The 22934-nt window shown below is 45.6% G+C and overlaps 1 protein-coding gene across 1 annotated transcript in view; it reads left to right on the forward strand.

Annotated features, from left to right (window-relative positions):
- Positions 1–20445: 20445 nt before the first annotated feature.
- The window catches only part of LOC119954287 (F-box only protein 34-like), a 57678-nt gene continuing 55189 nt past the window's right edge, over positions 20446–22934 (forward strand). The window contains exon 1 of the mRNA XM_038779384.1: positions 20446–20674. The gene's annotated coding sequence lies outside the window, so the exon portion shown is untranslated. The remainder of the gene's footprint in view (positions 20675–22934) is intronic.

Below are 22934 nucleotides of genomic sequence, written 5' to 3' on the forward strand. Positions count from 1 at the left end.
AGAACCAAACACAACACAAATGAGACACGTTCAGGGTATTTTGGGTTGCATAGGGTGATGAGGCAGGGGTGCCCGCTGTAGCCGTTATTATTTGCTTTGGCAATTGAACCTTTAGCGTTGGCCCTTCGGGAGTCTGCTGAGTGTTGAGGGTGGTGAGGGAATGTGAGGGGGGTGGGCAGGGAGCATTGGGTATCATTGTATGCAGACGACCTGCTGTTGTTTGCATCGGACCCGCTAGACAATATGAGCAGAATTGCCTGTTGGAGGGGTTTGGGGCCTTGTTCGGATACAAGCTGAACATAGGGAAAAGCGAGGTGAATGCGGCAGAGCGGGGGGCCAATTTGGGAATACTACTGTTAAAGGTGGCAAGAGAGCGGTTTAGGTAGTTGGGGATTCCACTGATGCATGAGTGGACCATGATGCACAGGTGGAACTTGACAGCGTTAGTGGAGGAGGTTAAGGGGAATCTCAAAGAGGTGGGATGCTATGCACTTGATGTTGGCAGGGAGGGGGCAGGTGGTAAAGATGAACGTGCTGCCAGGTTTTCTGTTTGACTTTCAGACCCTCCCGATTTGTCTCCCTAAAGCCTTCTTCCGGAGGTGGAGGCACTGTGTTTGGAATTTTTATGGGCAGGAGAGGGGGAAGAGGACTCTGCTACAGAGGCAGAGACAGAAAAGGAGTTGACGTCCCCGCACCTGATGTATTATTATCACATGGAGGGAGGGGTCGTTAAAAAGAGGAAAAACAATGCAAACTGTTGACTATGTTTTGATGGACTGCGTATTTTGTTGATGTTGTGTATGTTTGGAATAAAATATTTAAAAAAACAAGAAATCTGGCCGGCCACTAATTTGCTGCAATGCGAGGAGAAGCCTGTTCTTTCTGGGGGGTTTGGGGATGGGTAATGGACTTGGTACCTTGGTGTCTCCTTACTTTTTATCCCCCATCATTTCAGGATCAATGGATCCACTCTGTGTGTTGCCACCATTTTCTGTTTTAACTTCAGAGTTGATCCTTAGGCTTCTTGTATTTCCTATTTGCTTGGGCGTGTCACTCATCGCTTTAGTTATTCACACAGTCGCTTTTTGTTTTGCACTCCTTTCTAATGTCTGAGTGTCACAGCACAGAGAGTAACCACAGATCACCATGTTAACGGAATGTTTCCTGAATGGGGTGGAAATTTGAGAATTTGATAAGCAGTGGGCATTCGCTGCAAAAGGGAAAGGTGGTGCTTAGTTTTAACACTTGTGGTTTGCGAACGCTTGAAGCAATTTTTCTGTTACTGTGCTTGGTGCAAACTAGTGTATAAAAAGGGTCCTCAAATCAGACAGAAGGTAATTACTTACTTACATATGGACATAATTAGTACTGTAAAAGGAAACTAGAAATCAGCTGGAAAATAGCCTCAATCTTATGCAGTGCGGAGGCGATGGGTGGGGGGGGGGGGGGGGGGGGAGGGGGAGGGCAGAGACAACAACTTGCCTGTGAGTGTTCAGCTGGGGGTTGGTATTATTATTATTTCTTTAAATATAGAGTACCCAATTATTTTCTTTTTTCCAATTAAGGGGCAATTTAGCATAGCCAATCCACCAAGCTTTGGGTTGTGAGGGTGAAACCCACGCAGACATGGGGAGAATGTGCAAACTCCACACGGACAGTGACCCAGGGCCGGGATTCGAACCCAGGTCCTCAGCGCCGCAGTCACAGTGCTATCCACTGCACCATTGGCCACCCTGGGGGGTAGGTATTATAAGGAAGATGAGATCTGAGATGATTTGATGTACCGAAGTACAGTGAAAAGTATTTTTCTGTGGCCAAGAAACGTACATAGTAGACACACGAATAGTCAACAGGGAACATTGACAAATGGCACATCGAAAAAATGGTGATTGGTTTTGGGGTGGAACAAGGGGCCAAACAAAGCAATTACATGAGCAGGAGCAGCAGAGGGCATTGTGAATAGTGTTATTAAAGGGAACAGATCAGTCCGAGGGGGAGTCGTTGAGGAGTCTTGTAGCTGTGGGGAAGAAGCTGTTCCTATGTCTGGATGTGCGGGTCTTCAGACTTCTGAACCTTCTGCCTGATGGAAGGGTCTGGAAGAAGGCAAAAGCCTGGGTGGGAGGGGTCTCTGATAATGCTGTCTGCCTTCCTGAGGCAGCGGGAGGTGTATACAGAATCAATGTGGGGGTGACAAGTTTGTGTGATGCATTGGGCTGAGTTCACCACACTCTGCAGTTTCCTGCGATCTTGGGCCGAGCAGTTACCATGCAGGCTGTGATGCAGCCGGATAGGGTGCTCTCTATCACATATCTGTAGACGTTTGTGAGAGTCGATGCAGATATGCCAAATTTTTTTAGCTTCTGCAGGAAGTAGAGACATTGTTGGGCTTTCTTGACTGTTGCATCAATGTGAGTGGACCAGGACAGACTGTTGGTGATGGTGACCCCCAGGAACTTAAAGCTAACGACCATCTCCAATTCGGAGCCATTGACGCAGACGGGAGTGTGTGTTGTGCTTCGCTTCCTGAAGTCGATGATCAGTTCCTTGGTCTTTCCAACATTTAGAGAGAGGTTGTTTTCGGTGCACCATGCAACCAAGTGATTTATCTCCCTCCTGAAGTCTGATTCATCGTTGTTTGAGATGTGGCCCACCACAGTCGTATCATCTGCAAACATATAGATTGAGTTGGAGTTAAATGTTGCCACACAGTCATGGGTGTATAGGGAGTACAGTAGAGGACTGAGCACTCATCCTTGCGGGGCCCCGGTGTTGAGGACTATTGTGGAGGAGGTGCTGTTGCCTATCCTGACAGATTGCAATCTGTTGGTGAGGAAGTCGAGGATCCAGCTGCACAGGGAGAGGTCAAGTCCAAGATTGTAGAGTTTGGTTATTAGTCTTGTTGGGATAATGGTGTTGGGATAATGATACTGAGTTCTGCTACAGGGGACTTAGATGAAGTCAATGATGAGATGGTATTCAGGATAAGGATAAGCATTTACACCAGGATGTGTCGGACATTAGTAGTTCTGACAGGCTACCTCCTGTCACTGTCTAAGACAGGGGTGGGCAAACTACGGCCCACGGGCCGCATGCGGCCCGCCAAAGGTATTTCTGCGGCCCACCAAGTCATTAAAAAAAAATTAAAAAAAATTAAAAAAAAAATTTTTTTTTTTTTTTTTTAATTTTTTTTTAAAGTTAATGGGGGGGGCTGTTGGGTTACTTACTGGTATAGGGTGGATACGTTGACTTGAGTAGGGTGATCATTGCTCGACACAACGTCGAGGGCTGAAGGGCCTGTTCTGTGCTGTACTGTTCTATGTTCTATATGAGGCGCCCAGAATCATAACCGGGTGAAGTAATTATTTTACTTAATATACTATGCGGCCCTTTGTGAATTGTGAATTTCTGAATGTGGCCCTTGCACGGAAAAGTTTGCCCACCCCTGGTCTAAGAGCATGGAGAAGTCTAGCTATAATGTGGCAGTGGACACCGCACAGAGCAGAGAGTCAGCCCATCTTTCCAGGCGCGAAGGTGTTGGTCTACTTCATGGCAAAACAGATGGACCCAACCATGACATAACATCTGGCAGCTGCTGTCTGCAGCACAGGCTGTATTCTTGTGACATCTCACTGAGATTGCATGTAATACGACAATACAAAGCTAGATGCAAAAGTAAGCTGTGAGGAGAATATAAAGAAGATCCAAAGGGATGCACACTAGTTAGGTAATTGGGCAAGAAAGTGACACATGGAGTATAAAATGTAAAAGTGTGAACTAACCACTCTCCGAAAGAAGGGTGTTTTTCAAACGGTGAGGCACTACGAAATGTTGATGTGCAGAATGATTTGGATGTTCTTGCCCACGAATAACAGAAAGTTAGCTTACAGGTGCAGCAAGCAAGCAGAAAGGGAAAAGGTGTGTTAACATTTATTGCAAGATTACAGACTAAGGGTAAGAAAGTCTTACAACAATTATTATAGGGTTTTGGTAAGACCTCACCCAGAGTGTGGTGCACAGTTTTGGTTTTCTTATTTGAAGAAAGAGATACTTACCTGAGACTGTGAAACAAAAGCTCATTAGATTCCAAGCATGAGAGAGCTGTCTATGAGAGAGAAGTGCGTTTATAATCTCTGGGTATTTGAAGGAGAGAGGTGATGGAATTTGAATATAGAAGAGGGTGAGGGCTTGACTGGGTAGTTGCTGAGAGGTTGGTTCCCCTGGCTGCACAGTCTGGAACAAGGGTGTAGTAAGTTCACAGAGGCAAAGTCCCTTCACCAGAATCCCTTTGATTAACAAAGCCAACAGCAGTCCAACCAGGTGCATTCAGCTTGCTGTTTACACAGGGAGGGCAGAGGAACTGACACTCCCTCTTATATACAAAGAAGAGGTTCCCTGATTGGCTCACTAATCAGGGAACTCATATTTCAATTGGCCAATCTTAAAGACCTGGTCTAAGTCATTGCAAAGGGGTCATTCATAGTCTCGAGATAAAGGGTTAGTCACTTTGCGATGAGATGTTTCTTCACTCAGAATCTTTGTGAATCTTTGGAATTCCCTGCCACAGAGGCTCAGTAGTTGTGTATACTCAACACTAAGATTGATAGTGTTTTGGGTACTAGGAAATTAAAAGTATACAGATATCAGGCAGGAAAGTGGGTTTGATTTAAAAGTTCAATCATGACTTTGTTGAATGGCACAGCAGGCTCAATGGGCTATCTGGCTGACTCCTGCTCTTATTCCCATGTTCTAATGAAATTATCTTTTATATATTCTAACAATCTGTTTTTCTTTAAGCAAATAACAGATCTTTGAACCAATACTTCTCTCTGTGTCTGGGGTATTTGTATTTGCTTCCTTCCCCCCACATTTTTTTTTCCAATTCTATTAAAATGCTTGTTCATCTTTCACTTTTCAATGATGAAATGGTGACCTGTCTGTGTTCTCCATGATTGGTGTCTGTCCTGCTATGTGTGTCCAGCATTACCTACTTTTGTTTCGGCTTCCATCATTTTGCTTTTCAATATTAATTCTCTGTTGTATATGAGGTAGTATATTACAGACCTTATGTAGGATGCCCATTATGTTCTCCTACCACCTCTGCATGGCGTAAAATGCCACAGATTCATTCAGTCAGGCTCCCCAATACTGTTCAATTTTAGATATAACTAAGGTTGGACAGAAAAACAAAAAAGCCAAAGCAATTTCTTTGAAAAATATTACAATTAAGCTTATGTTGCATACCAGCAGATTGTTTTAACACAATGTGTTTGTATTTCTTTCAAGTTCTCTTGGCAAGCTGTTAAGCAGACACAAAGAGCACTTATAAAAACATCGTGCTCCCATTGTGAAGCTTTTCCCATGAGAAGTATATGTACAGGGTTTGGGAATATGCTACTCGTGATTTTCATGCCCAGATTCCTGATATGTGTTCTTGACAAACAAAACTTAAAATAACTCCAGGTCTTTGGAGATATGTAAGAAGATTATGAATTCAAGTTGTTATTCTAGACTCTGCTAATATATAAGTATGATGCTTCTTACAGGACTCTTCCCATCCCAAATTGTGGCTGAGGTGCAATGAACAGAAAACACAGAGGAACAAATATTTCATACTTTCAATTTTAAACTTTAGCCTGGATTTTACGATGTGTGGCTTAGGGGCAGGGCCATGTCACCGCTGAACTTGAAAAAAACTTATCACAAAGATTAAGGGGCCACCAGATTGTCAGTTTCCTTTTCTTTGGTGTGACTTTGAATCTTGCACCGCCTGCAGGGAATCTGTGGCATCCAGAAACAGTGAAGTCCTCAGGCAGTTAGCTAGTTAGATTGCAGAATTCACACAGACAGCAAAGCAGGAAGTAGAAGGCATGGATTATAATTCATTCAATTTTAATAATTGGGAAAAAGTGAAATAAAGATTGGGGCAGACACATGAGTTGAAGATAAAAGCTGAAATATCATAAACAAAATTTTTTGAAATTAAAAAATCATTTATTTTGAAAATGTTAGAATGTTTACATGTTCTTCTGAGTAAATCAAGTCCACACTTGTAAAATTAGTTTTTCAGAGGAAAGAGGTGGGCCGGGATTCTCTGAGCCTCCGTGCCGCAATCGCGTTCGGTGCGGGGGCGGAGATTGGGGCGTCAGACCTGGGGGAGAATCGCCACCAATCGCGTGTGCATGGTCGACGCGGCACCGGTCGGGGGCCATTGAAAAAGGCCCCCGCAGCGATTCTCCGCCAACAAGTCCGTGGCTGCCCTGGTAGGGGGTGGGGGGTTCCATCACCCAGGGGGGGCTCCAGGATGGCCAGGCTCGCGATCAGGGGCCACTGATCAGCGGGCCCGTGCGATCTGGGGGGGGGTCTATTTTGTCGGGGCCGGCCTGCTGTGTGGGTCCGCCATGTTGCGCGGGACCGCCGCCGCAGGCGCAGCCCCGTATCGGCAGCTGGAGATGTGAAGACTACTCTGGGACCCTGCTAGCTCTCTTCAAACTGGAAAATCACTCTGGACTTTCTCCAGGAAAATCCAGAGTGATTTGCGCCTGTTTTCTCGCGGGTGTGGGGACATAGCCGGCATCTATTATATGGTGGCTGTTAATGTAATAGAACATCTCCAGCCATTTCACAAGAATGTTATCAAACAAATTTTTAGTTTGAAACACATGCAAATATTAGGGCACATGACTAAATAGGTAGATTTTAAGGAACATTTTAAAGGAAAAAAAGAGTAAGGGTTGAATAACATTCAAGAGAAAATTACAGGGCTCAGGACGTCAGCAGATAAAGGCACAGACACCAATGGAAGAGCATAGTTATCTCAGATGGTTGTACGGTTGTAGGAGACAGCAAAGGGATGGAGGGGTAAAGCCATGGATGGATTTGAAACAAGATCAAAATGTGAAAATCAAGGCATTTGGGGAACTGGGAGCCAATGTAAATCAATGACCAAAGGGGTGAAGAATGAACTGGGCTTTAAGGATACCGCCAGCAGAATTTTAAATGGCCTCAAGTTTAAGAGGGTAGAATGTTGGAGGCTAGCCACAAATGCTTTGGGCAAGACCTATGGGCAAGAAAGCTGTAGATTAAGGTTTCAGAACTAGATAATATGAGATGGTAAGAGAGTCGAGCAATGTTCCAGAGTTGAAATAGACAATTTTAGTAATAGTATGAGTGGAGACTTTGGAGAGGGTGCAGAGGAGGTTTACTAGGATGTTGCCTGGTCTGGAGGGTGTTAGCTATGTGTAGAGGCTGAATAGACTCGGACTGTTTTCATTAGAAAGATGGAAGTTGAGGGGTGACCTGATAGAGGTCTACAAGATTATGAGGGGCATGGATAGAGTGGATGGGCAGGCACTCTTTCCTAGGGTGGAGGGGTCAGTCACCAGGGAGCATAGGTTTAAGGTCCATGGGGCAAAGTTTAGAGGAGATGTGCGAGGCAGGTTTTTTACGCAGAGGGTGGTGAGTGTCTGGGACACGTTGCCAGGGGAGGTTGTGGAAGCAGATACATTAACGCCGTTCAAAAGGCATCTTGACAAATACATGGATAGGATGGGTATAGAGTGATACGGCACAAGGAAGTGCTGAGGGTTTTGGCAAAGATTGGTATCAAGACTGGTACAGGTTTGGAGGGCCGAAGGGCCTGTTCCTGTGCTGTATTGTTTGTCTTTGTTCTTTGTATGGATATGTGGTTGGAAGCCTATCTCAGGGTCAAATGTAACACTAAGGTTGCAAACCATTTGGTTCAGCCTCAGAGAGTTACAGGGGAGGGAGATAGGGAACAGAGTTTGTGGCCGGGATCAAAGACAATGGCTTCAGTCTTCCCAATATATACCCAGTACTGGATATTGCACAAGCAGTATGACAAATTAGAGATGGGGAAGCAGTTGAGTGAGGTAGAGCTGACTGTCATCAGCCTACATGTGGAAACTGACACTATATTTTTGGATGGTGTTGCAAGTGTCTTTGCTGTTTAAAATAAGTTACACCTCAATCAAAAAGGCTTAACTTTTTTTTAACAGTCAAAATTGTGCCTAAAAACTTGAAGTTCACGTCAATTCACTGACTTCGCTTAAATACATCTGCATGGGCTGGTAAAACACACCATAGGAACATATGATTTCGGAGTAGGCAATTTGGCCATTCAAAGCTGTTCCACTATTCAATGAGATTATGGTTAATCTGGTTGTGATCTGAACTCCACTTTCCTGTCTGCCCCCCATAATCCTTGACTCCTTTGTCTATCAACCATCTGCCTTGAATAAATTCACTAATCCAGCCTCTGTTGCTTTATGGGGAAGAGAATTTCACATACTAACAACCCTCTGAGAGAAAACAGTTCTCCTCATACCCATCTTATTCTTGGTCTCCCCCCACAATGATAACATCTTCCTGGTATCCAGCCTTTCAAGGTCCCTCAGGATCTTGTATGTTTCAATCAGATAATTTCTTATTCTTCTAAACTTTAATGAGTGTGGGCCCAACCTTTCTTCAGAAGATAAGCCGTTCATTCCAGCAGTGAGTCGTGTGAACCTTCTCTGAACTGTTTCTAATGCCATTATATCCTTTTTCAAATATGGAGACCAAAACTCTTCACAGTTGTGATCTCAACAAGGCCCTGTACAGCTACATATAAAACTCCTACTCCCCTTGCAATAAATGCCAACATTTCATTTGTCTTCCTGATCACTTGCGGTACCTGCATGCTAACCTTTTGATTCATGTACTAGGACATCCAGATTCCTTTGTACCACTGAGTTCTGAAATCTCTCTCCATTTGAGTAGTACATTCTTCCTACCAAAATGGACAAGTTTGCATTTTCATACATCATACTCCCTCTACCAATTTTTTGCCCACTCACTTAATCTGTCTATATCCCTTTGCACTCTCCAACTCATATGGACAATTTACTTTCCTACGTATCTTAGTGGAATAGGCAAATGTAGCTACCATACATTCAGGCACTTCATCCAAGTCACTGATGTAGATTGAAAATAGTTGAGGCCCCAGCAATGAACCATGTGGCACTCTACTAGTTACACTTGCCAAAACAGTTATCCTTAACTCTCCGTGTTCTGTTCACTAACCAATCCTTTATCCATGCTAATATGTTACCTTCCTACACCAAGTTCCCTGATCTTGTATTTGTACCTTTGATGTGGCATCTTGTCAAATGCCTTCTGGAAATCTAAGTACACCACATCTACAAGTTCCCCATCATCCACCCAGCTTGCTACTTCCTCAAAAAAACTGTAATAAATCTACAGCACGGTGGACAGCTCAGTAGCATAGTGGTTAGCACAGTTTCACAGCTCCAGGGTCCCAGGTTCGATTCCCGGCTTGGGTCACTGTCTGTGCGGAGTCTGCACGTTCACCCCGTGTCTGCGTGGATTTCCCCCGGGTGCTCCAGTTTCCTCCCACAGTCCAAAGATGTTCAGGTTAGGTGGATTGGCCATACTAAATTGCCAAAAAGGTTGGGTGGAGTTACTGGGATAGGTTGGAAGTGTGGGCTTAAGTGGGGTGCTCTTTCCAAGGGCCAGTGCAGACTCAATGGCCCGAATGGCCTCCTTCTGCACTGTAAATTCTATGATTAAATTTGTTAAACACAATGTTTCTGTCACAAACCCGTGTTGACACCTCCTGATCACATTTTGATTTTCTATGAATGCTGTTAATAATCTCCCTAATAATGGATTCTAGCAATTTTCCTATGACAGATGTTAAGCTAACTGGTCTGTGGTTTCCTGCTGTCTTGTTCCTTTCTTGAATAAAGATGTTACATTAGCTATTTTCCAATCCACTGGAACCCTTTCTGAATCTAAGAAATTTTGGAAGATTATAACCAATGCATCTATTATCTCTGCAGCCACTTCTATAACACTCTAGGAAGCAGGCCATCTGATCCTGTAGACTCGTCTTTGTTTAGTTTTCCCAGCACCATTTCTTAATGATGATGATTTTTTAAGTTCCTCCTTTCTCTTCACTTCTTGATTTTCAAGTATCTTTGGGGATTTTTCTAAGTCTTCTGCAGTGAAAACAAACACAAAGTACATGCTCAACACCTCTGCTACTTCCTTGTTTTCTTTGATCAATTCCCCAGACTCACCCTCCAGAACACATCTTTTCCTCTTTAAATACTTGTAAATATATCTTATTATCTATGTTTATATTACTATCTAGCTTTCGCTCACATTCTACTTTCTCCCTCTTTATTTTTTTTCTGTCATTTTTTAAAAATTCTTAATATCCAAGCAATTTGCTGACCTACCACTAATCTTTCCAGATTTGGAGTGTTTCTTTCAATTTGATCATACCCATAACTCCCACATTCAGCCATGGATGCTGCATCCTCTGCAAAGAATCAGGCATAAATCTTTGCTATGAGTTATTGAATATCTCCTTTAAGGCCTGCATTTCTTTCAACCTGGTTTCCCAGTTCACTTTAGCCAGATCTGATATATTCTTAGAATTACCTTTATTCAAGTTTTCCATGAGTTTTAGACCTCGCCTTCAAACAGAAGATTAAATTTCATCGTTATCACCTGACAACTCCTTTACCATGAGGTGTTGATTAATCCAGTCTCACTGTTCATTACCAGATCCCAAACAGTTTGCTCTCTGACTAGCTTTAGAATGTATTGCTCTAAGAATTTGCAAACTCATTTGAATCTGATTCACCCAATCTACAGGTCAATTAAAATCAACCATTAATTTGGTATCTTTCTTCCACACACCATTTATTTCATCCCGTATAATCTGTCCTGGGGCCTATAAATTACTTCCACAAGCGACTTCTTATCTGTACTATTTCTTATCTGTACCCAAACTGATTCTACACCTTGCTGTTTCAAGTTAAGACCATGTCTCACTGCTGTACTAATGACACCCTTAACTAACAGAGCTACTCCACTGCCTTTTCCTATCTTTTTGAAATGTTAAATATCCTCCCCCTGTGGAGAAGCACCAGCATATTGGGCAGCACATTAGCACAAGTGGATAGCACTGTGGCTTCACAGTGCCAGGGTTCCAGGTTCAATTCCCTGCTGGGTCACTGTCTGTACTGATTCCGCACGTTCTCCCCGTGTCTGCGTGGGGTGCTCCGGTTTCCTCCCAAAGTCCAAAGATGTGCAGGTTAGGTGGATTGGCCATGATAAACTGCCCTTAGTGACCAAAAAGGTTAGGAAGGGTTATGGGGATAGGGTGGAAGTGAGGGCTTAAGTGGGTCGGTGAAGACTCGATTGGCCAAATGGCCTCCTGCACTGTATGTTCTATATCATTGACACCAACTTGTGGATGCCTAGAAGTTTCTGTAAGTGTTACACAATGTTGACAGCGAACGCTGATAGTTAGACAACTGTGAATTCCAGCAATATTATTGCAATGATCAACCAACAAAACGTTGCCAGTTTTAATGCTTTATTTAAGACTTGTTCAGCAACATAAGTTAAAATTTAAACATGTTATTTTCCGAAGGGAATGCTTTCATTGACTATAAAGAGAAAGACTTCCATTTGTATAATGGCTTTCACAACTGCAGGATATCCAAAAGTGCTGTACAGCCAACTAAATACTTTTGAAGTGTAGTCAGTTTAATCTAGGAAATATGGTAACCATTTGACACAGCAAGCTTCCAGTAAAAATGTGGTGATGACCAGGTAAGCTATTCTTCGTGATATTGATTGAGGAATACATTTTTGCCAGGATACCAGAAATGACTCTCCTGTTCTTCTTTGATAAAAATATATTATACATCCAGCTAAGAGAGTAGGTCTGAACTTGGTTTAAAGCCTCATCAGAAGGACAGCACCTCCAACAATCATAGAATCCCTACAGTGCTTGAGTCTGCACTGACCCTCTGAAAGAGGACCCTACCCATTACCCAATCCCCCACCATATCCCCCTAACCCCACTTGGGGGCAATTTAGCATAGCCAATCCACCTAACCTGCATATCTTTGGACTGTGGGAGGAAACCAGAGCACTTGGAGGAAACCCACGCAACACGGAAAGAATGCACAAACTCCACAGTCACCTGAGGTTGGAATCGAACCCGGGTATCTGGCGCTGTGAGGCAGCACTGCTAACCACTGTGCCACCAGGTCGCCCAATGCAGTACACCCTCAATACTGACAGCTCTCTGTTCCCTATAAGGCAAGTAGAATGGTCTGCCATTTTATATCTGGTGGACAGTTATTTCAAAATTATATAGAAACCCAAAGGAAATTTATTTATCTTTGATACATAACAAGTTCCCCCCTCTATTAAGGGGGAACTTCCTTCCTATCTACTTCCTATTTGATGGAAGTTGTTCAAAATCATGAGCAGTGTAACTAAAGCAAGACTGTTCCCATTGGCAGAATGGTTGAGACCCAGAGGACAAAGATTCAAGGTGATTGCCAAAATAACCAAAGACGTCATGAGGAAACATTACTAAGCTGCGAGTAGATCTGAATGCACTGCCTGATGGTGTGGTGCAAGCAGATTCAATAGTGTCTTTCAGAATGGAATTCGATAAAAATATGAAGGGAAGAAAATATTTGCCAGACTATGGGGAAAGGATGGTGGAATGGACTTAATAGAGGGGTCAATAACCAGGGGGCATCTGGAGCAGATTTAGAGGGGATTTGAGGAAAAACCTTTTCACCCAATGGTGGGAAATTGAAACTCACTGCCTGAAAGGGTGGTAGAGTCAGCAATGCTCACAACATTTAAGAAGCATTTAATTGAGAACTTGAAATGTGATTGCATACAAGGCTACAGACCAAGTGCTGGGAAATGGGATTAGAATAGGTGCTTGATGGCCAACGCAGACACGATGGGCCGAAGTGCCTCTTTCTGTGCTGTAAAGCTCTATGCCTCTAATAATGATAATTTTTATTGGCACAAGTAGGCTTACATTAACACTGCAATGAAGTTACTGTGAAAATCCCCTCGTTGCCACATTCTGGTGCCTGTTCGGGTACACTGAGGGAGAATTCGGAATGTCTAATTCACCTAGCATCATGTCTTTCGGGACACGTGGGAGGAAACCGGAGCACCGGAGGAAACCCATGCAGACGCAGGGAGAATGTGTAGACTCCACACAGACAGTGGCCCAAGCCGGGAATCGAACCTGGGACTCTTAGAGCTGTCAAGCAACAGTGCTAACCATTGTGCTACTGTGTTCTAAAGCTCCTTTCAATTGTCGTGGCGAAGGAGAAAACCCCCACTTCTCTAATTATCCATTTAACTGAAATCCCTCATCACTGGCACCATCCCAGTAAATCTTTACTGCAGCCCCTCAAGAGTTTTGCATCCTTTCTAAAGTGGTGTGCACTTATATAGCACCTTTTGCAACTACTGGACATCTCAACAGCACCTCATAGCCAATTAGGCACTTTTAAGGTGCAGTCACTATTGTACTGCAGGGAATGTAGCAGCTAGCTTGCACTCAGCAAGCTCCCACAAAGAGCAAAGTGATAATGACCAGATAAATCTGCTTTTCTGACAATGAGTAAGGGACAAATATTGGCCACAATACCAGGGATAATCCCGTGCTTTATTTCAAGATAGTGTCATGAGATCTTTTACATCTACCTGAGAGATAGCATCTCCATTGAGTACAGCACTGGAGGGTCAGCCTTAATTTTTGTGATCAAGTCCTCGAGTGGGATTCAAACCTGAAACCTTTGTGATTCCACAGTGGAAGTGCTGCCAACTGAGCTACAGCTGGCACATCTCGAATGGGTCAGAGATGGCACATGTGAAGATGAGAGAAGATGGAATCAGAAACAAAGTTGATTACATTTTCCAGTTTGGGCTAAGAGGAGGAAATGGCACCAATACAGCTACCGCTGCATCGGAAAAAGAGGGGGGGGGGGGGGGGGGGCTCAGTAGAACTGGAACAAGGAGTGTTCCACATATCCCACAGAAAGGCAGGCATAGCTTGGACCTATGTGAGTATCCATAGCAACACTTTTCGGGGTGGGGGGAAAGGAGTGGAGTTAAAGGGATTGTTTAATGGGAGAACAGATTCAGCTAGGTGGATGGTGGTGGTCAATGGAGACTAGCTGGGCCTGTGTTTCAGGAAGAAACAGTGAGCTCTCATACTGTCCTGGTGGGGCTTGGCGGGGTGGTGGGATTGTACATCGGAAACTGATAAAAGTGAGGGCAGTCTGTAACTTTGATGTTGATCTATGTTTTCCTTCAGTCTGCTGGATTCCCTTCCACTTTCCCAGCTTTTCGTGCTTCCATTTCACACTTGCCTCATGATCTACATGAAAATGAAATAAAATGAAAATCGCTTATTGTCACGAACAGGCGTCAATGAAGGTACTGTGAAAAGCCCCTAGTCGCCACATTCCGGCGCCTGTTCGGGGAGGCTGGTACGGGAATTGAACCGCGCTGCTGGCGTGCCTGCGTCTGCTTTAAAAGCCAGCGATTTAGCCCAGTGTGCTAAACCAGCCCCTGTACAAAACACACATCAACTATTCACATGTTCTGTCAGAAAAATTGGAAAATGCTGGAAATGGTCAGTCGGTCAGACTGCACCTGTGAAGACAAAAATTGAGGTAACGTTTCAGGTTGATGGGTCTTCCATCAGCACTGTGTTCGTCTTTGGTGATTTGCTTAATCATGTTTATATCTTTCTCTTATATTAATATGACAGGCCGTTTAACCATTTTGTTTCCTTTTTAAGCAATTTACAGATCAGCCCACTTTCTCTCGTGTTGTTGTGGAGGTTTTCCCCTTTTTATAATTTCCTCGTCTCAGACCCTGACTAGCTTGATGAGTGTTTCCAACATTTTTTGATTTAGTCCAAAATATTCCATCGCCTGCTCTGTGGAGAGAAAAAGGTTGACATGCGGTACCATGTGGTCAACTCCTCACTCGGTCCATTTTTTTTCAAACAGCCTGGTTTACATCTGTCAGTAATTGCGATGTACTTTTCAAAGAGAGGCCAAGCAGACGGTGTTGGGTTTGGTGAGACATATCTGAAAAGGGACAAAGAAAAACACAGGACAGGAACAAGCTCTTTGGCCTTCCAAGCCTGCGCCAACCATGCTGCCAGTCTAACCTAAAACCTACACTTCCAGGGTCTGTATCCCTCTATTTATATATTTGTCAGGACGCCCTTTAAACGTCACTATCGTACCTGCTTCCACCACCTCCTCCGGCAGCAAGCCCCAGGCACCCACTATTCTGTGTGTAAATAAAACCCTTGCACATCTCCTCTAAACGTTGCCCCTCACACCTTAAACCTATGTCCCCTAGTAATTGACTCCTCCACCTGCCATAATATACACACAAGTATATGATGATGCACAGACAGACATTGATTGACACACAGGATGACCAATGAACACGGATGCCAGAAAGATTGCTCTCTTCCTCTGTACAGCCGGGGACCACGCCATCCACATTTTTAACTTGCTCACCTTTGCTGAAGGTGAGGACAAGACAAAGTTCAAAACAGTCCTGCTGAAGTTCGACAGTCACTGTGACATCGAAGTCAACGAGAACTTTGAACGCTATGTGTTCCAGCAAAGGCTTCAGGGTAAGGATGAACCTTTTCAGTCCTTCTTAACCCATCTCCGTAGCCTCGCGCAATCCTGCAACTACGGCTCCACTTCCAACTCCATGATCCGCAACCAGATCGTTTTCGGGTCCACTCCGATCCCCTTCGCCAGCAGCTCCTTAAAGTTAAGCAGCTCACCCTCACCATCGAGACCTGCGTCCTACATGAGCATGCTAATAACCGGTACACCCCATCAAGGGTGCAGAGACGGCGTGGCAAGGCCCCCACGATGCGGAGCGGGTGCAGGACGTAAAACAGCTCCAGGGCCTGTGTCTGGATGAGGGCAGCCATTTTGCGCGCTTTTCCCGGGCTCCTGCGCATGTGTGCAACGACCGAGGGGACGGCGAGGCCGAGGATTGAACTGCGCAGGTGCGCACATCGTTCGACCGCAACACGCATTCTGATGTCAGGGCCATGACGTGCAACTGTGGCTCTGCCCACTTAAAGTGGCAATGTCCCGCGAAATCTCGACGCTGTCACCAGTGTGGCAAGCTTGGCCACTACGCAGCCCTGTGCAGATCTGCTCAACTGCCCAACACACAGCGATCCCAGCCACAGCGTAGGAACGTCCAGTCAGTACAGCAATACATTGCAGAATCCGACATGGTTCCAGATCCTGACACCGAGGATCTCACATCCCCATTCCGGGTAGGCATCATCACCAAGCATACAATGCTTTCCGCAAAAAAGGATAAACCACTCCCAGTGATGAGCATTGATCCAGACGATGAGTGGTGTGCCACCCTTACGGTCAACAAATCTCGCATACGCTTCAGGCTGGACACCCGCGCTTCAGCGAACCTCATTTCGAAGTCTGACCTGGATACCATCCATGTCAAGTCGAGCATTCTTCCATCGGCCTGCCAGCTTCTCGACTACAATGGCAATGCCATTGCTGCCAGTGGCTAATGCCAGCTTGTGGTATCTCATCGTTCTTCAAGAGCCACCCTGCGTTTCGAAATTGTAGGGTCCAACAAAACTTCCTTGCTCGGTGCACAGGCCTGCAAAATCCTGAATCTTGTGCAGCGGGTTCACTCCATGTTGCCCGCTGAAACATCAGCCTCGCCAGATGCCAACTTCCAAACCCAATTAAATGACATGATAGCACAATACCACAGCGTCTTCGAGGGTATGGGCACACTCCCCTACACATACAAGATGCTTCTGAAACCGAATGCCACACCTGTGGTTCATGCACCGCGACGGGTCCCCACACCCCTTAAGGACTGCCTCAAGCAGCAGCTGCAAGACCTCCAGGACCAGGGCGACCATTTCTAAGGTCACGGAACCCATGGACTGTGTTAGCTCCATGGTTTGTGTCAAAAAACCGTCTGGGGAACTTTGCATTTGTATCGACCCCAAAGATTAGAACCGTAACATCATGAGGGAACACTACCCTATCCCTAAGCGTGAAGAGCTCACCAGTGAAATGGCTCACGCCAAGTTTTTCACGAAGCTGGATGCCTCCAAGGGGTTTTGGCAGATACAGCTGGATGCATCCAGTCGAAAGCTCTGCACATTTAACACCCTGTTTGGTCGTTATTGTTACAAACGGATGCCCTTTGGCATCATCTCCGCTTCGGAGGTGTTCCACCGAATAATGGAGCAAATGATGGAGGGCATCGAGGGGATGCGAGTGTACGTCGATGACATCATTGTCTGGTCCACAACTCCGCAGGAACACATCGATCGCCTCAAGCGAGTGTTCCATAGGATCCACGAGCATGGCCTCCGACTCAACAGAGCCAAATGCTCATTCGGTCAAGCAGAAATAAAGTTCCTTGGCGACCATATTTCGCAGTTCGGTGTGCAGCCAGATGCAGATAAGGTGTCGGCGATCAATGCTATGAAGACATCGGAGGACAAGAAGGCGGTCCTCCGCTTGCTAGGGATGGTCAACTTCCTTGGGACGTTTATCCCCAACCTTGCATCTCACACCATAGCTCTCCACAATCTTGTTAAAAAAACCATTGACTTCCAGTGGCTGCCCGTTCATGAGCGAGCTCAGGGCGAAACTCACCAAGGCCCCGGTACTGGAGTTTTTTGACACTGCCAAGGAGGCGAAGATCTCTACCGACGTGAGCCAGTCTGGCATTGGGGCGGTACTCCTCCAGCGTGATGAATCCTCCTCCTGGGCCCGTCGCATATGCGTCTAGAGCCATGACACCTACTGAGCAGAACTATGCTCAAATCGAGAAAGAGTGCCTGGGCCTCCTCACGGGAATTGACAAATTCCATGATTACGTGTATGGACTCCCCAAGTTTACGGTCGAAACGGACCACAGGCCACTGGTTCACATAATACAGAAGGACCTCAACGATATGACACAACGCCTACAACACATCCTCCTCAAACTCCGACGCTATGATTTCGATCTGGTCTACACCCTGGGAAAGGAGCTCATTGTGGCCGATGCACTCTCTTGCTCCATCACCACGCCGTGCAAGCAATCGGACTTCGTCTGCCAGATCGACACCCATGTTCAGTTCTGCGTATCCAACTTTCCGGCCACTGATGAAAGGGTCATGCAGATTCATCATGAAACGGCCAGGGATCCTTTACTCCAACGGGTCATGTGCCATCTCACAGATGGTTGGCAAAAGGGCCAGTGCCCACAGTTCTATAATATAAAAGACGATCTGGCAGGGGTCGATGGTTTACTAATGAAACTGGACAGGATAGTAATACCACAGAGTATGCGAGAGCTCTTCCTCGGCCAACTCCACGAGGGTCATCTGGGGGTGGAAAAGTGTCGCCGGCAAGCCCGAGAGGCAGTATATTGGCCGGGCATCAATCAGGACATCGCCAACACTGTCCTCAATTGCCCAACGTACCAACGGTTCCAGCCAGCTCAGCCAAAAGAGACTTTGCAGCCGCATGAACATGTGTCGTCCCCATGGACCAAGGTTGGCATTGATCTCTTTCACGCAAAAGGCCGGGACTACGTCCTCTTCGTGGACTATTTTTCTAACTACCCCGAGGTGGTCAGACTGAAGGACCTCACATCAACAACAGTCATCATGGCGTGCAAAGAGACCTTTGCCCGTCATGGCATTCCACTTACAATCATGACTGATAATGGCCCGTGCTTCTTCATTCAGGAGTGGACGGATTTTGCCCAACAGTACAATTTCACGCACGTGACTTCAAGGCCCCACTACCCCCAGTCAAATGGGAAAGCTGAAAAGGGGTACACATTGTTAAACGACTGTTGTGTAAAGCAGCCTATTCGGGTTCAGATTTTAACCTGACGCTGCTAGCCTACAGGGCGACTCCTTTGTCCACTGGCCTGTCCCCAGCACAGCTGCTAATGAACCGCACGGACGACGGTGCCAGCAATCCACATCCCGGACCTTGACAATTTTCCGGTCCTGCAAAGAATGCAACTGTCTCGGGCCCAATGCAAGTCGGCGTATGACGCCCACGCCACAAATCTCCCTGCTCTGGTCCCTGCTAACCGAGTTCGTGTTCAGCTACCTGACAGTGGCTGATCTGCCACAGCTGTGGTGGTCAAGCAAGTGGCCCCCAGATCATTTCTCATTCGCATGCATGATGGCTCTTTTCTTCGGCGTAATAGGCAGGCACTACGGCTGCTTCCACGCTCGCCACCTGAACGTGATGTTCCGCCTCACCTGCTGATTCCTCAGGAGCAAAACTTCCAAGAGGTCACCGATCTGCCGCTTCTTTTGCCACCCTCTACATTGGTTGCAGCTCCACCCATTGCAGTGCAGGTGGCCCCTGACCCACCCTTGAGGCGGTCAACCAGAATTCGTCGTCCGCCAGAGACTGAATTTATAGACTGAATGTTTCATTGCCTTGTGCTTCGTTTACACATCTGTACATATTGTTTGTTCCTAATTTGTTGTATGCACTCTATCTGCACTAGACACCTTCCCATGTAAATATGTTCACGTATTTTGTATATAGTCAGGCGCCTACTGATGTAAATACGCTCACATACTTTGTACATAGTCACACACTCACTATTTATTGACATATACACATTTTTTAAAAGGGGGGAGATGTCATGATATACACACAAGTATATGATGGTGCACAGACAGACATTGATTGACACACAGGATGACCAATGAACACACAGAACACAGCAGCCAATCACCAGACAGGACAGCCACTTTAAGGCCAAAGGGCACTGCTCTGAAGTGTTGTGCTCTGTTGGGATGCAGCCTCTGAGACAGTCAGAGCCTGTGAGCAACAACTAGAACTTCCACCATGTGGTAGTAAGATAGTCTGTTCAGGTTAGCCTCAGGTCTCCAGTCAACTCAGCATAGTATCAACCCACAGTTAAAGTTTAATAGTTAAGAGTTCAATAAAATAGAGCTGCATTTCTTCAAGTGTTGGAAGCCTGTCTCTCTCTCTCTCTGCTACAGTAAACCCAGTCCTTGCAGACCCAGCTTACCCAACACATCACCACCCTGGGAAAAAGCTTCTGACTATCCACTCTGTCCCTTACCTAATAATTTTGTAGACTTCTATCAGGTCACCCCTCAACCTCTGTCATTCCAGTGAGAACAAACCAAGTTTCATCAACCTCTCCTCATAGTTAATGCCCTCCATAACAGGCAAAATCCTGATAAACCTCTTAAGTACCCTCTCCACTTCCTTCTGGTAGTGTGGCGACCAGAATTGAACACTAGTGTGTCCTTACTAAGGTTCTAAACAGCTGCAGCCATCAAGGAGGCTGCTGTATAAAAGGTTGCAGTCCTGCGACAATCCTCCGAACTGGAAACAGTGGCCGCCTCTCAAAAACTCATCACCCTGGGATAGTGTCAGCCTGTTGGAGGTGGGGGATGCGGCGGGCGGGAAGGAGAGTCCTCCTCAGCGCACAGCACCCTGGGATACTGGCAGTCCTGTGGGGGAGTCCTCCTCGGCGCGCAGCACCCTGGGATACTGGTAGTCTTTTGGCCCTCAAGTGCGGGAGGAGTGGCGGTGTTGGTGGAGGTTTCGGCGGTGATAACAGCAGCATCGGTGTGTGTATGTGAATCGAGAAACCGCGCTCTGGGTGCGAAGCCCAGGCGGGGTTCTGCTCGTCCCGGTCCCTCCTGTGAATCCTAAACCTGATTCCGAGGGACCGGTACAAAGGTCGAACGACCCGAATCCAGGTGAGCTTTCCCCTATTTATTTGCGCCACGTCCCGGGTGTGAACGGCCCGGGGGCGGGGTACGGTTGGCCGTTGATTTCTGTGGCCGAGGCGGGTTTAATTGGTACGTTTATTATTTAATCGGATGTCTTTCAGCGCCGCGCCTTTTAATGTAGGACCCAGAGAGAGGTAGGCCGCAGCCTCGGGCTCTGCTGACAGGTTCCCGCATGTCGGGACTTGCACTGTGCTGGGTTTGAACAGCCGGAGCTCTTTGCCTTCTCCCTCCCTGCCTACTGCGAGCCAGCTTGGGAACTGTGTTACTGGAAAAGCTGAGCTCCGAATATCGATCCAAACATCTTGGGGTCAATCACTGAAAATCTGGTATCGCCAAGTTCGGGAGAAACATTTACTGTTTGAACGGAGTTCATTCGACAAATAATCGTCTTTTTGTGCATTCCAATTGTCTTTATGGAATAGCATTTTTTTTCTTTGGCCCTACATTTATTTTAATAAATTTAGAGTACCCAATTGTTTTATTTCCAAATAAGGGACAATCTAGTGTGGCCAATCTCACCCCCACAACCCTGCACATCTTTGGGCTGTGGGAGTGAGATCCAGGCAGGCATGGGGAAAATGTGCAAGCTCCACAGTGACCTGGGGCCAGGATGGAATCTGGGTCCTCAGCACTGAGGTAGCAGTGCCAACCACTGTGCTGCCCTTTTTGGCCCTATACTTAACCAAGTTCAGTAGCGTTCAAGATCTAATTCTGCAGTGACAAATACCTCAGTTGTTGCTCGTGTTGATGTTGGCTTTATTGTTGCTATTTTAATAAACATTGCACCTAACTTTTGTTGAACTGGATGTTCTCAACTTAAGTTATGGTGAGGGAAACTGTAAGATCCTTCCTTATCAAATTTCATTTGACAACATGTCCACTATATGCCATGTATTGATAAGTCATGTCCATGTGTTACTGGAACTAAATGTGCCTGGTCGTCTTGTGCTATTTAAAATTGCAAAAAATCTGCACAAGTGTTACTATGCAATTTTATAAATATGCATTTGTTAGAATGCTTTGTAAAGTACTCTTGTTCCTTGTATTTTATTTTTCCACCCCTTCTCCTGATGACAAGCTCTTGTGCAGTGTGTTCTCTTGATATCTTAAAACCAAGTGGTGGCTACTTTTGTATGTTTGTACTTTTGCCTCTGGGCGTGAATTCAAGTCTTGTATCAGGGCATCGTTCAAGTATAGTATTGAGGTGGATCCTTGAGATGAGATGCTTAACAGAGGATGTTAGAGCCCCAAAAACTTATCAAGTGCACTAATCCTCATTCCTTCCTAAATGAACACCAAAATTAAATGGTCTTTCAATCATGTTTGGATTTTGTTGATTAAATATGGCAGGTGTACAAATGTAAGTCATCTATTCTTGATAGGAGGGAGATAGAGGGAGCTTAAGACCTGTCATCGGGCAAATCATTGAAGCGTAGAATTTACAGTGCAGAAGGAGGCCATTTGGCCCATCTAATCTGCACCTGCCCTTGGAAAGAATACCTTACTTAAGCCTATCCTCCAACCTATCCCCACAACCCAGTAACCCCACCTAACCTTTTGGACACTTAAGGGGCAATTTAACATGGCCAATCCACCTAACCTGCACATCTTTGAACTGTGGGAGCAAACCGAAGCGCCCGGAGGAAACCCGCACAGACATGGGGAGAATGTGCAAACTCCACCACGCAGACAGTCACCCGAAGGTAGAATTGAACCCTGGAGCTGTGAGGCAGCAGTGCTAATCACTCTGCCACCGTGCTGTGGGAAAATGCTGGAATCTGATATTAAAGAGGGTATAGGAAGGCACTTAGAAAATCTGAATGCAATTGGGCAGAGTCATCTTGATTTTGTGAAAGGGAAATCGCATTGGACTAATTTATTCAAGTATGCCACATCAAAGGTTACAAAACAAAATGAGAGCTCATGGTGTGGGGGATAACAAATTTTCACAGATTGAGGATTGGTTAACAGTGGAAGTGTAGATGTAAATGGTTATTTTCAGGTTGGAAAGATATAATGAGTGGACTGTAATAAGGTTTGGTGTTGGCCTCCACTATTTCCAATCTATAATATTTACTTGAATATCAGGACCTAATGTATGTTGCAAAATTTTATGGTGAGACAAAGATAGGTAGGAAAGTATGAAGAGGACATAAGGAGTCTGCAATTGGATAGATGTGTTCAGTGAGTGGGCACAAAATTGGCAGATGGAATATAAAGTTGGTAA

This window comes from Scyliorhinus canicula, chromosome 2 (genome assembly GCF_902713615.1).
Source record: "Scyliorhinus canicula chromosome 2, sScyCan1.1, whole genome shotgun sequence".
In the NCBI taxonomy this organism is placed as follows: domain Eukaryota; kingdom Metazoa; phylum Chordata; class Chondrichthyes; order Carcharhiniformes; family Scyliorhinidae; genus Scyliorhinus; species Scyliorhinus canicula.